Source organism: Pongo abelii, chromosome 19, assembly GCF_028885655.2.
Source record: "Pongo abelii isolate AG06213 chromosome 19, NHGRI_mPonAbe1-v2.0_pri, whole genome shotgun sequence".
Lineage (NCBI taxonomy): Eukaryota > Metazoa > Chordata > Mammalia > Primates > Hominidae > Pongo > Pongo abelii.
Genome location: NC_072004.2, coordinates 83,467,393 through 83,487,909, shown reverse-complemented (window position 1 = coordinate 83,487,909; position 20,517 = coordinate 83,467,393). Strand labels below are relative to the sequence as shown.

The following is a 20,517-nucleotide window of genomic DNA, read 5'->3' as shown; positions in this document are numbered from 1 at the left end:
ATGAATACAGATTTGGAGATAGGGGTTGTTATGATGGATAATCTTAATTGCATTTTCTTCCAAAACAGATTCATTCTCATAGAAGGGCATCAGAAAAAGATAAAGAAGGATCCTCAATGTCAGGCCGCTGAGCCCAAGCTAAGCCATCATAACCCCTGTGATCTGCAGGTATACGTCCAGATGGCCTGGAGCAACTGAAGAACCACCAAAAAAATGAAACAGCCAGTTCCTGCCTTAACTGATGACATTCCACCATGGTGATTTGTTCCTGCCCCACCCCAACTAATCAATTGGCCTTGTGACATTCCTCCCCTGGACAATGAGTCTCATGATCTCCCCACCCTGCACCTTGTGACTCCTGCCCTGTCTGCAAGAGTTAACTACCTTTAACTGTAATTTTCCACTACCTACCCAAATCCTATAAAGCTGCCCCACCCCATCTCCCTTTGTTGACTCTCTTTGTGGACTCAGTCCACTTGCACCCAAGTGAAATAAACAACCTTGTTGCTCACGCAAAGCCTGTTGGTGGACTCTCCTCACATGGACATATGTAACAGTTGGGAGTTCAAGACCAGCCTGACCAGCATGGCGAAACCCCGTCTCTACTAAAAATACAAAATTAGCTAGGCGTGGTGGTGCAGGCCTATAATCCCAGCTACTTGCGAGGCTGAGGCAGGAGAATTGCTTGAACCCAGGAGGCGGAGGTTGCAGTGAGCCGAGATCACACCATTGCACTCCAGCCTGGGCAACAAGAGCAAAACTCTGTCTCAAAAAAACAAACAAAAACAAGAAACCATGAAGCTGCATGACAAGGAGTCTTCCAACGAGGATGAGATCCTCAACAGGGACACCGGGTAGACGACAGGGCCCTCACGGTTCCCATCTAAAATGAGGAGGGGGTGAGAAGCTTAATTGTTCCTTTCAAGAATCAAAACCTTGGCATTGTTATTCTTATCCCAGGGACACTGAAACCCCAACAGAGAAGACCCCAACTGGAGAGTCGGCTGCTGAGGGGGAGGAGAGTGAGGCCCTGCTGTAGGAGGAGAACAGAGTGACTCCAGCCCACGTCAGGCCTCCTGCAAAACTACTTATTTTTTTTTCTTTCATAATTGAGATTTTATTGGTTGAGGATCAGTACAGACATTTCAATTTGTACACAATTCTTAACACACGTAACGAAAATCTAAAAAGCCAGGTATTGTAATTTTTTTTAAAGTTATTCCAGTGACTTTCCAGCTTAAAATTTGGAAGCAAATTTTCCTTAAGAGGCTATCAAGTACCAGTATCTTCACATGTTGATCAGCTGTGACATACATCCCAGTAGTTCACAACTGAACTGTTTCAAGCAATTCTCCTGCCTCGGCCTCCCAAGGTTTGTCAGTATACTTTTTTTTTTTTTTTTTTTTTTGAGACAGAGTCTTGCTCTGTCACCCAGGCTGGAGTGCAGCGGCACGATCTTGGCTGCGGGTTCAAGGGTTCAAGTGATTCTCCTGCCTCACCCTCCTGAGTAGCTGGGATTATAGGTGTATGCCACCTCATCTGGCTAATTTTTGTATTTTTAGTAGAGACAGGGTTTCACCATGTTGGTCAGGCTGATCTCGAACTCCTGACCCCGTGATCCACCTGGCTCAGCCTCCGAAAGTGCTGGGATTACAGCCGTGAGCCACTGTGCCTGGCCTACTGTCTAGTTTTTTAAAAAATTATTATGATAGCCATCACTGTGGGTAAGAAGTGGGAGCTCATTGTGGTTCTGATCTATGTTTCCCTGACAGTTAATGAAGTTGAACATCTTTCCATGTGCATATTGGCCATTTGTGAATCTTCTTTGGAGAAATGTCTATTCCGAACCTTTGGCTTTTTTTTTGTTTGTTTTTTTGAGACAGGATCTCAAAAAAAAGACAGGATCTAGTGTTGTCCAGACTAGAGTGCAGTGGCATGATCACAGCTCACTGCAGCCTCAACCTCCCGACCTCAAGTGATTCTCCCACCTCAGCCTCCCACATAGCTGGGATTATAGGCATGCGCCACCATGACCAGTTAATTTTTTGTAGAGATGGGGCTTTGTGATGTTGCCAGGCCGGTCTCAAACTCCTGGGCTCAAGTGATCCTCCGGCTTCAACCTCTAAAAGTGCCAGGATTACAAGTGTGAGCCACCACATTCAGGCTACCTTTGCCCATTTTAAAACTATGTTTTGTTGTTGTTGTTGGATTATAATAGTACTTTTTTTCTCTTCTTTTTTATTTATTTTTGAGACAGGGCCTTGCTCTGTCACCCAGGCTGGAGTGCAGTGGCGTGATCTCAGCTCACTGCAGCCTCAACTTTCCAGGCTCAGATGCTCCTCCCGCCTTAGCCTCCTGAGTAGCTGGGACTACAGGCTCACACCACCAAGACCAGCTAATTTTTTTTATATTTTTTATAGAGACGAGGTTTCACCATGTTGCCCAGGCTAGTTCTTTAAATCATATATATTCTGGATACTAGACCCTTACCAGATACATGATTTACAAATATTTTCTCCCATTCTGTTCACTCTTTTGATGGTATTGTTGGCAGCATAAAAGCTTCTAATTTTGATATAGTTCAATTTATCTAGTTTTTCTTTTGTCACTTGTGCTTTTGGTGTGGTATCTAAGTACCCATTACCTAATCCAAGGTCACAAAGATTTACTTCCATGATTTCTTCTAAGAATGTTATTTTGGCTCTTACATGTGAGTCTGTGGTCCATCTTGAGTTAACTTCTGTGTATCAAGGATGTAGATACCCAGTAGAACGAGCACCATTTGTTAAAAAGGCCGTCTTTTCCCCTTTGAATTGCCCCACTTTCTCCTTTAAAAACTTTTTGAGGAATGATGTATCTAAAGTACCAGATCTTCAGTGTCCACCTTGGTGAGTATTTACATATGATGCGCACCCTGTGAACACCATCTAGATCAAGATCTAGAACATGTCTAGCCCACCAGAGACTCCTGCGTACCTTCTCCCAGTCATTGCGCCCCTTGAAAACCACCATTCTGACTTCTAGAGCCGTGTGTTAGTTTCTCCTGTTGTTGAACCTCACACCTATAAATGGAATCATGCAGTATGTACTCTTTTGTGTCTGGTTTCTTTCGCTGAATACTACATCTGTGAGCTTCGGCTGTACATATAGCATAAGACTGTAGTTCATTCTTTTCCATTGTTCTGTAATACTCCATTGTAAAAATATATCACAGCCTATTACCCATTCTCTTGTTAATGGACATTTGGGTTGTTTCCAGATTTGTTTGTTTGTTTGTTTGAGATGGAATCTCGCTGTGTTGCCCAGGCGGGCGTGTAGTGGCATGAGCTTGGCTCACTACAACCTCTGCCCCTCAGGTTCAGGTGATTCTCCTGCCTCAGCCTCCCAAGTAGCTGGGATTACAGGCACGTGCCACCGCACACGGCTAATTTTTGTATTTTTAGTAGACACAGGGTTTCACTATATTGGCCAGGCTGGTCTTGAACTCCTGACCTTGTGATCCGCCTGCCTCAGCCTCCCAAAGTTCTGGGATTACAGGTGTGAGCCACCATGCCCAGCTGTTTCCAGGTTTTGACTATTATGAAGAAAGCTGTAGTGAACATCTTGTACATGCTTTTAGAGAACCTTGGTGCTTATTTCTGTGGGTATATACCTGGGAAAGGAATTGCTAGGTCCTTGGATATATTTACTTTTTTTTTTTTCCCCCCGAGACGGAGTCTCTCTCTGACGCCCACGCTGGAGTGCAGTGGTGTGATCTCAGCTCACTGCAACCTCTGCCTCCCCAGTTCAAGCAATTCTCCTGCCTCACCCTCCTGAGTAGCTGGGACTACAGGCGCGTGCCACCACGCCCAGCTAATTTTTTGTATTTTTAGTAGAGACGGGGTTTCACTGTGTTAGCCAGGATGGTCTCGACCTCCTGACCTCATGATCCACCTGCCTCAGCCTCCCAAAGTGCTGGGATTACAGGCGTGAGCCACCGTGCCTGGCATGTTTAGCTTTAATAGATACCACCACCAAACAGTTTTCTAAACTGTGCTAATTTATACTCATATTGGCAACAAATGAGCATTCTAGTTGCTCTTTATCCTAGCCAATGGTGTTACCAATCTTTTTCATTTTAGCCACTCTAGTAGATGTGTAGTGGTTTTAATTTTCATTTCCTTGATGACTAAAGATGATACCTTTTCATTTACTTATTGGCCAGTCAATCCTCTTTTATAGAATGTCTGTCCAAGTTGTCATCCCAGTCTTAAATTGAGTTGTATGTGTATGTACTGATGTGAAGGAGCTCTTTGTATATTGTAGATATGAGTCTTTTACTGGACAAAAACAGTATATATATCAAGTATCTCTTTCTAGTCTATAGGGCTTGACTTTTAAATCTCCTAATGGTATTTTTATTGAACAGATTCTTTTAATGATGTGCAGTTTATCAGTCTTTTTGTTTATGGCTTGCTTGGTTTTTGTCCCATTTAAGAGATACTCATCTCCCCCAAGGATCTGAAGGTATTTGCCTATATTATCTTCTAGAAGCTTTAGTGATTTATCTTTCACAATTAGGTTTATGATCTTTCTGGGATTAATTTTTGTGTGTGGTGTGAGTTAGAAGTGAAAGCTCATATTTTTCCATATGGATATGTGATTGGCCTCCCTCTGTTTCTTGAATATGATCATGTAAATCACAGAACTGTCAGTATGGGTCAGCCTCTTCATATTTGCTATTCTGAAGATGCTTCAGTACATCCTGAAGATTTACTTCCTGAAAATGAATGCTCTAGGACCCTGAAGGTTTTGACTGTGCACCTGCCAACTCAAGCTGAAGGTTGAAGAGGAAAGCTCTGCAGCCCCTGCCTCGAGCTGGAGGCAGAGTGACGTCTGCTGGGGATGCAGGCTGGGCGCCCCACAGGGCTCCACAGAGTGGCACTGACCATGTTGACTTCATTCCTGCCTAAGGTCTAGCTTCTGCTTTGCAGGCTCAGGCATCCTGTCTTGCCAGGGCCTCAAAGCTTGATGGGACAGGGTAGCATCTCTGCTCCATAAAAATCTTAAAATTCACATTTGTCTCCTTCCTTCCAGTTCCCTTCACCTACCTTTGTTATTTTATTTAAAGACATTGAGATGGTCATAATTTATTCCCTCATCTTGTATGATTCTGGGCCAGGCACTTGCTGGAGATACCAAGAAAAAGAACCATTCCAAACAGCCTTATAGCTAGGATGGGGGAACAAAATAAACTTACGAGTTGGCATGTCAAGAATCTCTTGGGAGTTCAAGAACTATTCAAGAAGGAAGACTATTGGTCTTCCTTCTCTTTGAGTGCCTGTTTACAGTGGTTATGGTCTCAGCACTAACTTAATGCTGACACTAATTATTCTAATTTTTTTTTTTTTTTTTTTTTTTGAGACAATGTCTCACTCTGTCACCCGGGCTGGAGTGCAGTGGCATGATCTTGGCTCACTGCAACCTCCACCTCCCAGGTTCAAGCGATTCTCCCGTCTCAGCCTCCCGAATAGCTGGGACTACAGGCGCATGCCACCACGCCCAGCTAATTTTTGTGTGTATTTTTAGTAGAGACGGGGTTTCATCATGTTGGCCAGGATAGTCTCAATCTCTTGACCTCGTGATCCGCCCGCCTCGGCCTCCCAAAGTGCTGGGATTACAGGCATGAGCCACTGTGTCTGGCCAAAAAAAATTTTTTTAAATAGGCATAGAAGCATGTGCCTATAGTCCTAGCTCTTTAGGAGGCTGAGGCAAGAAGATCACTTGTACCTAGGAGTTCAAGGCTGCAGTGAGCCATGATCACACCACTGCACTCCATTGAGCCTGGGTGACAGAGAGAGACCCTGTCCCTAAAAAATTAATTAATTAAACTACTTATTTGACCTATACATATAATTATAGTACTTAGATGCCACCAGCAGATGATCATGATTAAGTTTTCCCAATAAACATTCAAACTCTAGTTATAAGTCAGTAACACAAATTCCACAGAAACTATCAAGTCCTAAGTATGATGTGTAAGAGATTATTTTTAAAAATCCACGCTAAAGAAACCACCCATCTATAGGTTTAAAAGATGACAAAATGAAAATAAGTCTACAAATACACACATGTAATGCTAAATAATAATGGGAATTATTGAAAACATAATTTAATTTTGGTTGGATTTAAGATTAGGGAAAGCAGAATTACAATGATCCTTAAAACATTTCAATACAGAGCTAGTGTTTCTCCTACATTTATATAAAACTAATTTTCATATTTAGAAAAGAATTCTTATAGTAAATATAATATCAGAAATAAATCACTGGCTGGGTGTGGTGGCTCACACCTGTAATCCCAGCACTTTGGGAGGCCGGGGCAGGCAGACTATTTGAGCTCAGGAGTTCGAGATCAGCCTGGGCAACATCGCGAAACCCCATCTCTACAAAAAAAATACAAAAATCAGCTGGGTGTGGTGGCTTGTACCTGTAGTCCCAGCTGCTCAGGAGGCTGAGGTGGGAGGATCTCTTGAGCCCAGCTTGGGGAGGTTGCAGTGACCCAAGATCGTGCCACTACACTCCAGCCTGGGTGACAGAGGGAGACCCTGTCTCCAAAAAAAAGAAAAGAAAAGAAAATCAATTTGACTTGACCTGTGAGTTACAAATGTAGCAGAAGCATTACACCTTCTGTACTGAAACATTCTGAGGACCATCATGATATGTACATGTGTATACACACATGCATTCATACACATTCATTTAACAAGGAAAAAAGGCATAACAATGGAAGCAAAGAGAACCAGTATTCAGTTCGTCATATATCATTTAAATCTCAAAACTGTTCCTGACAATGTAAAGCAGAGGCAATAACATGCTGAAGGAGAGAGATGGAGAAAACACAGGGCCTGCAGTCTCACTGGACTCAGATGATCTATTGGGAAGTTCTAAAATACTTGTCCAGTAGCGGTACTACCCTAACCTCATTATGAATACATCTATTAGGATATCCTCAGTAATACAAACATTAGGGAATAGAATACCAAAAAATAAATGTCGATGAGAAAGTTACACCGCAGGAAGTATCTTAAATTGGTAAGTACAAAGATGCGTATGTCATAACCTGGCAAGCAAGTCCTTACCTGGTAACCCCTCTGTAGTCAAGGCCTTCTTCTCCATGAAATTTTATCATTAATCGCTTCCAGAGATCTTTTGGTCTCATTTTCATGATCTGTCAATATGATTCCTGAAAAAAATAATTTTTAACACACTATTACTATTAGGTCCTTTTAGCCTATTACTTAATTGCTCCCTGCCAATCCACTCAAAAAACTCAAGTCAAAATAAGGTGAAATTTGGCCAGGTGCAGTAGATCACACCTGTAATCCTCAGGTGGTAGGATCACCTGAGGCCAGGAATTCTAGACCAGCCTGGGCAACATAGTGAAACTCTATCTGTACGAAAAAGTTTTCTCTTAAATAGCTGGGCATGGTGGCAGGCACCTGTAGTCCTAGCTACTTGGTAAGCTAAGGTGGGAGGACTGCTTGAGCCCAAGAGTTCAAGGCTACAGTGAGCTATGATCATGCCACTGCACTCCAGCCTGAGTGACAGAGCAAGACCTTGTCTCTCTTAAAAAAATAAAAAAAGGCCAGGTGCAGTGGCTCACGCCTGTAATCCTAGCACTTTGGGAAGCCGAGGCAGGCGGATCACGAGATCAAGAGATCGAGACCATCCTGGCAGACATGGTAAAACCCCATGTATACTAAAAATACAAAAATTAGCTGGACATAGTAGTGGGTGCCTGTAATCCCACCTGCTCGGGAGGGTGAGGCAGGAGAATCGCTTGAACCCAGGAGGCGGAGGTTGCAGTGAGCTGAGATCACGCCATTGCACTCCAGCCTGGGCAACAGAGCAAGGCTCTGTCTCAAAAAATATATACACATATATATTTGTATATGTGTATGCAATTTTGTATGTGTATACACATATATTTGTATATATGTGTATATATTTTTTGAATATATATATGCTTACATTTTAATAAAATTGTTTCTTCCTTTCTTTTGCCTTTTAGAAAAAATATACACATAAAATAAGGCAAGCAAAAGCAGGCCAGGCACAGCAATGGCTCAGGCCTATAATCCCAGCACTTTGGAAGGCCAAGGCAGGGGATCACTTGAGGCCAGGAGTTCGAGACCAGCCTGGGCAACACAGTGAGGCCCCCATCTCTACAAAAAATAAAACAAATTAAAAAATTAGCTGAGCATGGTGGTTCATGTTTGTAGACCCAGCTATTCAGAAGGCTGAGGCGGGAGGATCACTAGAGCCCAGTTCAAGATCGCAGTGAGCTCTGATTGTGCCACTGCACTGCAGCCTGGGTGACAGAGACCCTGTCACAAAAATAATACAAGCAAAAACAATAAATACTCATAATCCAACCCACACTTAACACACCAATCACCTCCTTTCTTTTCTATAGTCACATTTTAGATATGTTTATTCTTTATATCCCACCTTTTTCCAAAAGTGATTTGAGGGGACTGACAGCTGGTAAACAGGCAAACTTTGTTAAGTCCTGGTTGTCATAATCCTCTTTCATCACATCAGTAAGAGATGAAAAAGATTAATAATTTAAAAATGTAAGGTTCATAATAGAAATTCTTAAAGGAAAACTACAGGGCCCAATCTAGGCTTTTTCTGATTTCTCATATCTCCATTCATGGTACCACATAATAAAAATAATATCTGTCACAGATCAAAAATGATAAATACTTATTGGCTGAACAAATTAAACAATGGCTCCAAAGCATTACAAGATCCTAAATCAAAGACTCAATTTGTTTGAAAGCTGCTTTATTTTAAAGCTATAGTAATCAAGACAGCACGGTGTTAAAAAGAATAAACTTAAAAGGGGTAGAATCATAGATAAAGAAAACAGAAGAGAGTCCAGAAATAGAATTATATGTATATTGTCAACTGATTTTTTTGTTTGTTTTGAGACAGAGTCTCGTTCTGTCGCCCAGGCTGGAGTGCAGTGGTGAGATCTCGGCTCACTGCAAACTCCGCCTCCTGGGTTCAAGTGATTCTCTTGCCTCAGCCTCCCGAGTGGCTGGGATTACAGGCGCCCACCAACATGCCCGGCTAATTTTTGTATTTTTAGTAGAGACAGGGTTTCGCCATGTTGGCCAGGCTGGTCTCGAACTCCTGACCTCAAGTGATCCGCTGGCCTTGGCCTCCCAAAGAACAGGCATGAGCCACTACGCCTGGCTTGTCAACTGATTTTCTACCAAGGTGCCAAGACAATTCAATGGAGGAAACAAAAGTATTTTCAACAAATAGTGCTACAAAAATGGAATATCCATATGAAAAAAAAACCAGGACCCTTACTTCTCAGAGCATATTAAAAAATTAACTTGAAAATAAGTTTAAATGTATGAGTTAAAATTATAAATAATGCTGAAAAAAACACAGAAAAAATCTTTAGAACTCTGGTTTAGAAAAAGACTTAGGACTCAAAAAACATGAACCACAAAAGAAAAAAGTTGATAAACAGGTTTCATCAGCATTCAAAACTTCTTCTCTTTGGGACATCTTTTGCAGGGTGGGTGGGAGCTACGGTCCAGGAGGAAATATTTGCAAAGTATTTATCTCATAAAAGGCTTATATCCAGAATACATAAAGAATTCTCAAACTCAATAAGAAAACAATCCAATTTTAAAACATGAACAAAAGACTTAGATATTCACCAAAGATTATATGGACAATAAATAGGTCCATTAAAATATGCTTAAAACTGTAGGTTATTAAGGAAGTAAAAATTAAAGTATAAAGAAATATCTGTACCTACCAATTAGAATGGCTAAAATCAAAGAGACAATATCAAGTGCTGACTAGGATGAGGAACTACTGAAACTCATACAATGCTGGTAGAAATGCAAAATGGTACAACTTTGAAAAAAAATTATTATTATTTTTTTTTTGAGACAGGGTCACCCACGCTAGAATGCAGTGGTGTGAGCACAGCTCACTGCAGCCTTAACTTCCCAGGCCCAATCAATCCTCCATCAGCTTCCTGGGTAGCTGGTACTACAGGCACAGGCCACCACACCTGACCGATTTCTGTATTTTTTATAGAGATGGAGTTTTGCCATGTTGCCCAGGCTGGTCTCAAACTCCTGGGCTCAAGCAATCCACCCAGATTTTTAAAAAGTTAAAACGCATACTTTTTGTATGGTGCAACAATCCCACTCATTTACCCAAGGGCAAGTAAAACATGTTCACAAAGAGCCATGTACTCAAATGTTTATTCGTAATGGCCAAAAACTGGAAACAACAAATGTCTGTGGATATTTACAAACGGATAAACAAATTGATGTACAATGCAATATTCCTCAGGAATGAAAAGGAACAAAGTACTGATACCCAGTATGGATGGATCTCAAAAGCATTATGCTAAAAGAAGCCTCACCCAAAAGACTGCAGACGGTATGATTCCATTTACACAAAATCCTAGAAAAGGCAAAATTATAGTGACAGAAAACAGATCAGTAGTTGATAAGTTCTGGGTATTAAAGAAGACAACTGGCTATGAAGAGGTAAGAGGAAACTTTTTGGGAAGAAATGGGAATAGCATTGCATGATTGCAATAATCTATGTGGTAATTCCTCCCTAAAAATGAATCATCACGGTTTATTTAAAAATTTAAAGTTTAGGCCAGGAGCGGTGGCTCACACCTGTAATCCCAGCACTTTGGGAGGCCGAGGCAGGCAGATTACCTAAGGTTGGAAGTTCGAGACCAGCCTGGTCAACATGGAGAAACCCCGTCTCTACGAAAAATACAAAAAAAATTACACTGGCATGGTGGTGCATGCCTGTAATCCTAGCTACTCGGGAGGCTGAGGCCGGAGAATCGCTTGAACCCGGGAGGCAGAGGTTTCGGTGAGCAGAGATGGCGCCACTGCACTCCAGCCTGGGCAACAAGAGCAAAACTCTGTCTCAGAATAAATAAATAATTTAAACTTTATGTCTGCTATCAATTTTTGTATAAAACCAAACCAAACTGCCAATCAAACTTAAGATTAGGTTTTGATACTTTTTAATACAACATCAAATGTGGTTTTTAAAAAAGGTAGCCAATGCCATCAGAAGCTATTCTAAAACAGAGTCTGTCTGAAACTATTCTTGTTCAGGAGACTGCTCGTATTTAAAAAAATTTTAATAAAATAAACAAAATTTCTCACTTTGTTCAGCTACTTACATGTTGGGGAGGAATCCAAGAGAAAAGAAAAATCTTAAGTATTAACATTCAACTGTAACAAGTACCAAACACTGATACCTAGAAAACTAGCATCAGCCGGGCGCGGTAGCTCATGCCTGTAGTCCCAGCACTTTGGGAGGCCAAGGCAGGTGGATCACCTAAGGTCGGGAGTTCGAGACCAGCCTGACCAACATGGAGAAACCCCGTCTCTACTAAAAATACAAAATTAGCATGCCTGTAATCCCCGCTACTCGGGAGGCTGAGGCCAAAGAATCGCTTGAACCCGGGAAGCGGAGTTTGCAGTGAGCCAAGATGGCGCCATTGCACTCCAGTCTGGGCGACAAGAGGGAAACTCAGTCTCAAAAAATAATAATAAATTAATAAATAAATAAATATAGAGATGAGGTCTCACTATGTTGCCCAGGCTGGTCTCGAACTCCTGGGCTCAAGTGATCCTCCCACCTTGGCCTCCCAAAGTGCTGGGATAACAGGTGTGAGCCACCATGCCCAGCCAAAATTGTTCTAATCAAGCAAAAATACATATAACTGCATTCCTAAATACAAGCAATAATTAGGATTAGAAAACACAATGTAAATCACACAAATATAAATTATCTGAAATTAAATTCAAACATAGGAAGAAAATTATAAAGCTATCCTAAACAATATGGGCGAAAGCTTAAATAAACGTAAAAACATAGCATGCTTCTGGGTGAGAAAACTAAATAAACTTAGATGCCTCTTTTTCCCAAAGTAAGGAAATTCTAATAATAATCCCAATGAAACGTTTTTTTTTTTTTTTTTTTTTTTTTTTTGAGACACAGCTTCACTCTGTTACCCAGGCTGGAGTACAGTGGCATGATCTCGGCTCACTGCAACCTCCGCCTCCTGGGTTCAAGTGATTCTCTTGACGCAGCCTCCCCAGTAGCTGGGATTACAGGTATGTGCCACCACGCCCAACTAATTTTTGTATTATTAGTAGAGATAGGGTTTCACCATGTTGGCCAGGCTGGTCTCAAACTCCTGACCTCAGATGATCCACCCTCCTCAGCCTCCCCAAAGTCCTGGGATTACAGGCATGAGCCACCACGCCCGGCCCCAGTGAAATTTCTTATTAAACTTAACAAGTTTAATATTTATGTGGAAGCAAAACATAAGAATAGCAAAAAAAAAAAAAAAAAAAATTGGGAGGCCAAGGCAGGCAGATCACTTGAGGTCAGGAGTTTGAGACCAACTTGACCAACATAACCCCATCTTCACCCCAAAAAAACTGGCTGGGAGTCATGGCATGCACCTGTAATCCCAGCTACCAGGGAGGTTGAGGCAGGAGAATCACTTGAACCCAGGGGTTAGAGGCTGCAGTGAGCCAAGATCACACCACTGTACTCCAGCCTGGGTGACAGAGCGAGACTCCATCTCTTAAAAAAACTGGCCTAGTGAGAATATTAAACTAAATTATAAAGCTACAATAATGAAAATAGTATGGCACTGAACAAGAGATATATCTGACTCTTATAATTAACATAACTGAAAAGATACTACATCACTGTTGAAAGGAAGAACTGGTTAATAAATAATGATGAGATGGCTAAATAGAAATTGAAGGGGGAATAGTTTATTAAAGCATTTTTAAAAAACACTTATCAAACTTCTTGAAGAAAAAGGCTTTCCAAGTATAGAACAGGAAAAACAAAACAAAAGTTGGACAGATTTTGACTCCTAAGGTAACACATTTCTACACGTCCAAACAAAGACCAATATTAAAAGACAATTCACCATGGAAATGTTTGTAGCAAATATGACAACAGATTAATATATTTGTAAGTCTCAGGTAGATGAATAAGAAAAACACTAAGGCTCTAACATAACTAGGACAAGGCCAAACAAGTCAATGAAAATAAATATGATTAGTAAACAGACAGGAAAATATTCTGCTTCACGAATGTTTAAATGGCACATGCCATGAAATTAGCAAAAAAAATTTAAAACCCTATTAGCTAATGCTTATAACAGAATAGTGAAAAGGGACATCTTTATTTACTGCTGCTTTAAATAGGCCCAACTCTTTTAAGAAGCAGCCTAAAGGAAAAATTAATCACGAAACCTTAAAAATATCCACACACTTGAACTCAGTAACACTATTTTTATGGAAGCGTCCTAAAAAAAAAATCCTTTAAAAAAAATCAAAGTTACCTACACCAAGATGTTTACAGCAATTATTTGTAATAAAAAATTTGGAAATAAACGTTCAAACAAGAAAACAAAACTGAACAATGGTTGCTGTTGACTCTTCTTAACCAGTTATCCTAAAACCAGTCTTCATGGTTCCCATTCCAGTCCATCCTCCATATTGCTCCCAGATTGTGTCTAAACAGCAAATATATCAAAGCTTAAAATCCTGCAATGGTTCCCACCACCTTAAAAAAAAATGAACATCTTGGCAAACTACAAAAAGGTCCAAACTAGGTTGGTCCCTGTCTAGAGCCTCACCTCTTGCCACTCATACCCAATGCATTAGCCATAAAGAACACATGCAGAACTATTCGGAACTATTTATAGCTCTCCAGAATTCATTAAATAAAATGCCAAAAAGGTCTTAATCCATACTCACACAAGGATCCTGACTTCATGGAACTTAAAGCATAGGAACAATAAATCCTACCAGTGGGTTAGGTCTGATACTAGAAGAAGAGTTTCTTAGAGTCACAGAGGACAGTTCAACTCAGGTCACGGAAGGTTCTAGGGATAATAGTAATCCTTGAGCCTTAAAAGATGGGCAAGTATTGGTAGGGGCGAGGGCAATTCCAAGTGAACAGAATATGTCAATTTTATTTTTCCACACAAATTCTAATAAACTTGTAATAAGCTTTCTAGACAACTTTGGTTGTGACATGTACTTCTCCAACTTTCAGTTTCTCCTACCACTTAGAGCTACTATGAAAATTAAAAGTGATAATAGATATGAACTTAACACAGCATCTGGCACTTAAACTTTCAATACATGTCAATCATACAGAAACAAGTAACAATGCTGATTACAATGGTGTATTTCAAGGGTTCAGCATTCTTAGACAAAGAAAGTATCAGTAAACAAAAATGAAGGCAAAGAGAAAAACTAGTAAGAACAAAGTTAAATGACCTATCACCGTTTAGCCAGGGTGAAATACTTCTCTCTACAGGCCCTAATGAGATCCTCACATTACATATGCAACAAAACAATAATTTATATTCATAATTATATTGAATCATAAGTAAAACATCAAGTTCTACTAAGTATGACCTATTTTAAAAGAGGAGGACATATTACATCTTTAAGACTCTCACCAAAAAAGACTAAAATAGGCCAGGCATGGTGGCTCACACCTGTAATCCCAGCATTTTGGAAGGCTGAGGCAGGAGGATCTCCTGAGTGCAAAAGTTCAAGACCAGCCTGGGCAACCTGGAGAAAGCCCATATCTACTGGGGGGAAGAAAAAAAGTAAAAAAAATTAGCCAGTCACGGTGGCGCATACCTGTAGTCCCAGCTACTTGGGAAGCCAAGGTGGGAAATATCACTTGAGCCAGGAGGTCAAAGCTGCAGAGAGTCGGGATCGCTCACTGCACGCTGTTGCCACTGCACTCCAGCATGGGCAACAGAATGAGACTCTGCCAAAAAAAAAAAAAAAAGGCTAAAATAAAATCTTGTATGCATAAGTATGACCCTTCATTTATCTTGAAAACTGAGTTATGCTAAATGAGATGTTAGTATGCTGTGATAGTAACAGCTCAACCAACAAGAAAAAAATAAAAGTTATGACTAAAATACACAGACTTTACTATGACTACCAAACTACATCAAGAACCTTGACATGTTCTACTGCCTGCCTGAAGAGGGTTAGACTAGAAGACAGAATTTAAGAGAAAAGGAAGGCGCTCAGCTACCTTGGCTTCCTCCTCAGAAACCAAGAAAATAAAATGAACTGGGGACATTCAAATTACTAACACCTCTAGTATATAAAAGTCATTATGGGCTGGGTGCGGTGGCTCACACCTGTAATCCCAGCACTTTGAGAGGCCAAGGCACGCAGATCACCTGAAGTCAGGAGTTCAAGACCAGCCTGGCCAACATGGTGAAACCCCATCTCTACAAAAAAAAATTATCGAGGTGTGGTGGTGGGCGCCTGTAATCCCAGCTACTCAAGAGACTGAGGCAGGGAATCGCTTGAACCTGGGAGGCGGAGGTTGCAGTGGGCCAAGATTGGGCCATTACACTTCAGCCAAGAGCGAAACTCCATCTCAAAAAATAAATAAAATCATTATGGTGTATAGGCATACTTAAAAAGCTATGAAACAGAATGAAGCTATAATTTTTAAAGCCTTGAATCGATAAAATATGTAGTGTACCAAGATTAAGATGCTAGCATATCTAAAGGGAACTTTTTAAAGTTAAATTTCCTTACATTATAGACAAGTTCAACCTCCTTATTGCCAACGGGTTTGAAACTAATAACATGAGAAGCAGCATACAAAAACATTAAATTTATAAAAAGGTCTGAAATAAATGTTCTAGAGGAGTAATCTTGTTCTACTTCTCCATACCTAAGAATTTAAAATATTAGAAATTACACTGAGCTGCTTTTTCCAACCTTTGGTTTTCAGAAACAATAATGGTCTAAAAAATTATCCCAAAGTGTTTACTGTAAAGAATATTTTTCTAGGCCAGGCGCGGTGGCTCACGCCTGTAATCCCAGCACTTTGGGAGGCCAAGGTGGGCGGATCATGAGGTCAGGAGATCGAGACCATCCTGGCTAACACGGTGAAACCCCGTCTCTACTTAAAATACAAAAACAAAATTAGCCAGGCATGGTGGCAGGCACCTGTAGTCCCAGCTACTCGGAAGGCTGAGGCAGGAGAATGGCGTGAACCTGGGAGGTGGAGCTTGCAGTGAGCCGAGATTGCACCACTGCACTCCAGCCTGAACGACAGAGCGAGACTCCGACTCAAAAAAAAAAAAGAATATTTTTCTATCCAAACCATTGGAAGAAAAGCCTGTATCAGATAGTCGTATAAGTATAATGATATAGAAATTATACATTTTGTAATCAATTCGTTATAGAAATAGTAGTTGAAGTTGATAGTGTTACCATACAGCCCATTTTAATGATCATATGTTAATGTGTCATAAAGAACAGAAGTAGCTTGATGGATGAAATCGGATTCTAACCCCCAATTGCCTGAGGAATCTAAAATTTGGGATTAAATTATTAAATTAGCCCCACCTTGTTAGCGTTGACAAATACCAAACAGTTCACTGATTGTAGTTTTAAGAATAATATGTGGAAAGGTCTAATATCAATTGTGGGCAGAGATCTCATGGTTTAAATATTTCCTCTTCTTCAGAAAGAGTGTGTATGAGTGTGTGAGAGTGTGTGTGTGTGTGTGTGTGTGTGTGTGTGTCACCACGCAAGAAATGTTTATAGCTTTCAGTAAAGGGGCAATTCCATAATAAGGTTATCACCAAGTAACTAAAGTTTATACAGCATCTTGAAATCAAAGGTACTCTATAAATTTAAAATACTAATATGGTATTAACTTAAAGCAAAGAACAATAATTTTAAAACACCTTATAGCCCAAGTGTATTATAAACCAAATATAAATTAACTGTGGGATCTGTCTTTTTTTAAGTGATTTTTTTTCCTCTATTAGGGAACCCAGATCTAAATGAACTGTTAAACACTTAGTCTAAAGGTATGCCAAACATTTCTTAAGGTCTTCACAAAGAATCAACTTTTTTTTTTTTTTTAAACAAAATGAGGCCTAGGTTAAGTATTTTATTTGGCTTCTCAAGATGGACTGAGAAGTTGGGCACCAGCTCCAGACCAATTCCTGGACGCACATCAAACACAGCCCTGTCATTTATCCAGTTAGTCAAAACAATCTTTTCCATCTAACCCTTTAATGTTTATGTCCTTAAAAGCTGCTAATTGAATCCAGTTCTTAAAATCTATTTGCTAAAATCTATACCATCTGATTTGTAAATGATGAACAAAAATGAAAAACACAATATGTTAACTTTCCTGACAAAACAGAAGAGACTCCACTGTAACCAAAGAAGGAAGGACAATGTTTTTAATATTTGTCAAATTTTAAGAGAAAACTATACAGAGACAAATAGTTGTAAGAAACTCAGAGTACCTCACACTGTTTTTACCATTAAGAGGACACAGGCTATTTAAAATTCTTCAGAAAAATCTGAAACAAAATCACTCTATAAATGTAGTTCAATATTCCCTCTTCCCCTAAAATATAAGCATAATCTTTCCTCTTAACAAACTTTATATATAAATTTTTATAATGTATCATAGGCAGTACGGAAACTACAGATAAACACTTAAAGATCTATTGAGTCATACTAAAAACCTCAACTCATTTTATCTGCAGAAAATCAAAATCCCTATTTTTTCCCTCATTTTCTCTATATAGCCCAGAGGAAAGTAAATGGAAACAGCCTATTTCTGACGCTTTCTGCACACCTGGGATCACATGTTCTTTCCACGATCACTGACTCCAGATAGCAACAGCAACAGATAAACTCTAAAGCAACAAAGATCCCCTATAAAGGTTTCCATTGACTCCTCCCAATATAAGGACACTGAATGGGGGGGAGGGGGTGGAATACAAGTATCCTCCAATACAGGTTTTCCATTAAGAACCACTCAGTTAATGATTCCCTGCAATTTTCCCTAGGGAAAGGAAAACTGTCATGAAGGTAATATATTATTTAAATTGCAGCCAACATACATTCAAGCTAAAGTCTCAAATACCAAATTCACTGCAAGTTTTCATCTAGCAAGTTCAGCCAGTGGACTGGGATGTGACACACAAGCATTCAACTACAAAATTAGTCCAAATAAATCTCAAAGTCTAGTGTGGGCAAACATAATTATAGTTTATTAGTACACGTGCACGCACACACAAATCTTCTACGGAAAATTATCTTTCTCACCACTCATCCGAATATAAACGTGGACAATTTATCAGGGGTAAATGGTGAAGGTAGGATAACGCCGTGATTCCAATTCCTTTTCAAACCAAATACAAGTTTTCTTAAAATGGGGGTGGCATGTCCATATAAGAATACCAAAAATGGCACCGTAAGAAAAACGTATCTGTAATGTTAAAGATTTCATGCACCTGGAATCATAAACACTTTGTAAGTGTAGTCTTCTATCTGGCAACCCCTCCGGACATTCTTTTCCATTTAGAAAAAGGAAGGGGGAGGGTGGGGAGAGTAACAGAAAGTTTGTTCGAAAATTTGTATGAGGACATACTTAGAATTGTACCCCCTCCGCCCCCCCCCCACCAAAAAAAAGTGTGTTTTTAAAGCAGGTCTGGAGCTAGAAGTGAGACACAATTTCTGCGGCCTATAAGTAACAACCCCAAACATGCCACCCTACAATCAGACACTTCCAAGACACAGTGTACAATGAGTCCGAGCCGTCGGATCAGACAGGCACACCGGAAAAGTCAACCTGTCTCCTCTCCTCAGAGAGACATGAGTTTAAGGTGTGTGGCCCCGGCAGCGGTGGCCGGCGGCGGGGAGTAAAGGTTTTTCATGCGGGCATAACTGGGTGTGTAAGGTAACAACCCGGGAACACACACGCACACCCTCCCGTTAAGCGCTCCATCTTTAAGGAGTGTTTACTGCTCGCAGTCAGCAACCGGATTCAATAATCCTCGCCACGGGAGCTCTTCATCCCCTTCACGATCTCACCTGGGCGGTAGCCCAGGGGCTGCTCCCCGAGCCCCGGGAGGCAGCGTCTGGCTCCTTGACCAAGACTTTCCGACCTGAAATCCGCCTGCGATGCGAACCGGTGTATCCTCCCCTCCACAAAAGACCACCCCCCGCCCCGAGTCATCCTCGGCTTTTTAAAGAATATCCAAACCGGAGCAAGTGGTTTTCCAACTACTCTCCCTGAACTAGGCCTTCCCACTCCTCCGACCCCCAACTCACCATTGATCGCGACCCTGGCCCTTCCCAAGGCCACAGGCACCCCCCGCCAGCTCGCCCACCCCGCGGCTGCCCGGCCGGGCCCGCCGCCCCGCCTCACCCGTCAGGCGCAGCTTGACCCGCCCGTTCCTCCGGCCTCCGGGGTTAGACATGTCCCTGGCGGCTGAGGCGGCGGGCGGGACGGGGACCGGGGCGAAGGCGAGGCGCGGCGGAGTCACCACAGCGGCCGGGGCTGGGGCCCGAGCAGCTGACGACGCAACCGCAACGGCCTGAGGGTCCCGGGTGTGCCAAGTGTCGTCGCCATGAGCCGCGGAGGGAGAGGACGCCGCGGCCTTTCCCTCCTCTCGTCTCGGCGAGGCCCAATAGCCGACGGGGCTGGTCGGCTGAGGTGGGCGGTGCTCGGCGGCACCGGAGCAGGATCGTGGACTTGGCCGCTTCCTCCTCCACTGGCCCTCTTATCTGAGGGACCCGGGACCTGGGGCCGCGGCGGCCATCACTTGTCGGCTCCGGGGGGCTGGGGGGAGACGGGAGGCGGGGCCGGCGGGGCGGGGCGGGATCAGCGGGGCGGGGCCGGCGGGAGCGCGCAGGATGCCCGGAGCGGGCACCGGCAGTCAGGGAAGGTGTGAGCTGCCGCCGAGGGTCCCACGCGGAACGCGGGGAGGGAGCAGGCAAGGAGCAAATTGGCGGCGGGAGCGGCAGCTCTGTGGCACCTGGAGGGGTTTAGTGTCCGGTCCACTTAAGGGAGAGCTTTAGTCCAAGCGGGGCCGACTGCATTTATTAGACGCCCACTGCGTGCAGGGCGCTCCGAGAGGCTGGGGCGAGGAAGATTAGAACCGAGTCTGCTGCCCGCCGGGAACTTGGCGTCTTTCCGGCGAGGGAAGAGACAGCATTCCCACGCTGATGGTTCCAGCGAAGCCCCAGGAGTGCTCTGCTCCTGGTCTTGTAGTTGACACCTCCATCTGGGACTCACCTGGTGGAGGAGATCGGGTTACCTGCCGACTCCCGCTCTTTGCAGGTGCAGCCAAGGATAGGGAGATGATACGTCTTAAAGGATTAACAAGATAAACCTTGGAGAGTAATGTATGAAGAGTTGTTCATACACTACTGTATTTCGTTATCTCAGGAGCAGAAAGATAATAAAAACTTTTAAAATGTGTACCTTATCCTTTGACCTTGTAACTGTACTGCTAGGAATTTTTTTTTCTTTTTCTTTTTAGACAGGGTCTCCTTCTGTTGCCCAGACTCACTGCAGTCTCAACTTCCCAGGCTCAGGTGATCCTCCCACCTGAGCC

At 42.1% G+C, this 20,517-nt stretch overlaps 1 long non-coding RNA gene and 1 pseudogene across 1 annotated transcript; one reads left to right on the top strand and one right to left on the bottom strand.

The window, feature by feature from the left end:
- The window catches only part of LOC100459296 (leucine-rich repeat-containing protein 37A3-like), a 30,050-nt pseudogene extending 29,539 nt beyond the window's left edge, over positions 1-511 (top strand).
- A 577-nt stretch (positions 512-1,088) lies between these two features.
- LOC129051422 (uncharacterized) lies at positions 1,089-19,766 on the bottom strand. The gene is made up of 3 exons (XR_008515685.2): positions 19,326-19,766; positions 7,121-7,224; positions 1,089-6,586 (listed from the first exon to the last, which is right to left on the bottom strand). It is a non-coding gene; the product is annotated as an uncharacterized LOC129051422 (long non-coding RNA).
- Between the last annotated feature and the right edge of the window lie 751 nt (positions 19,767-20,517).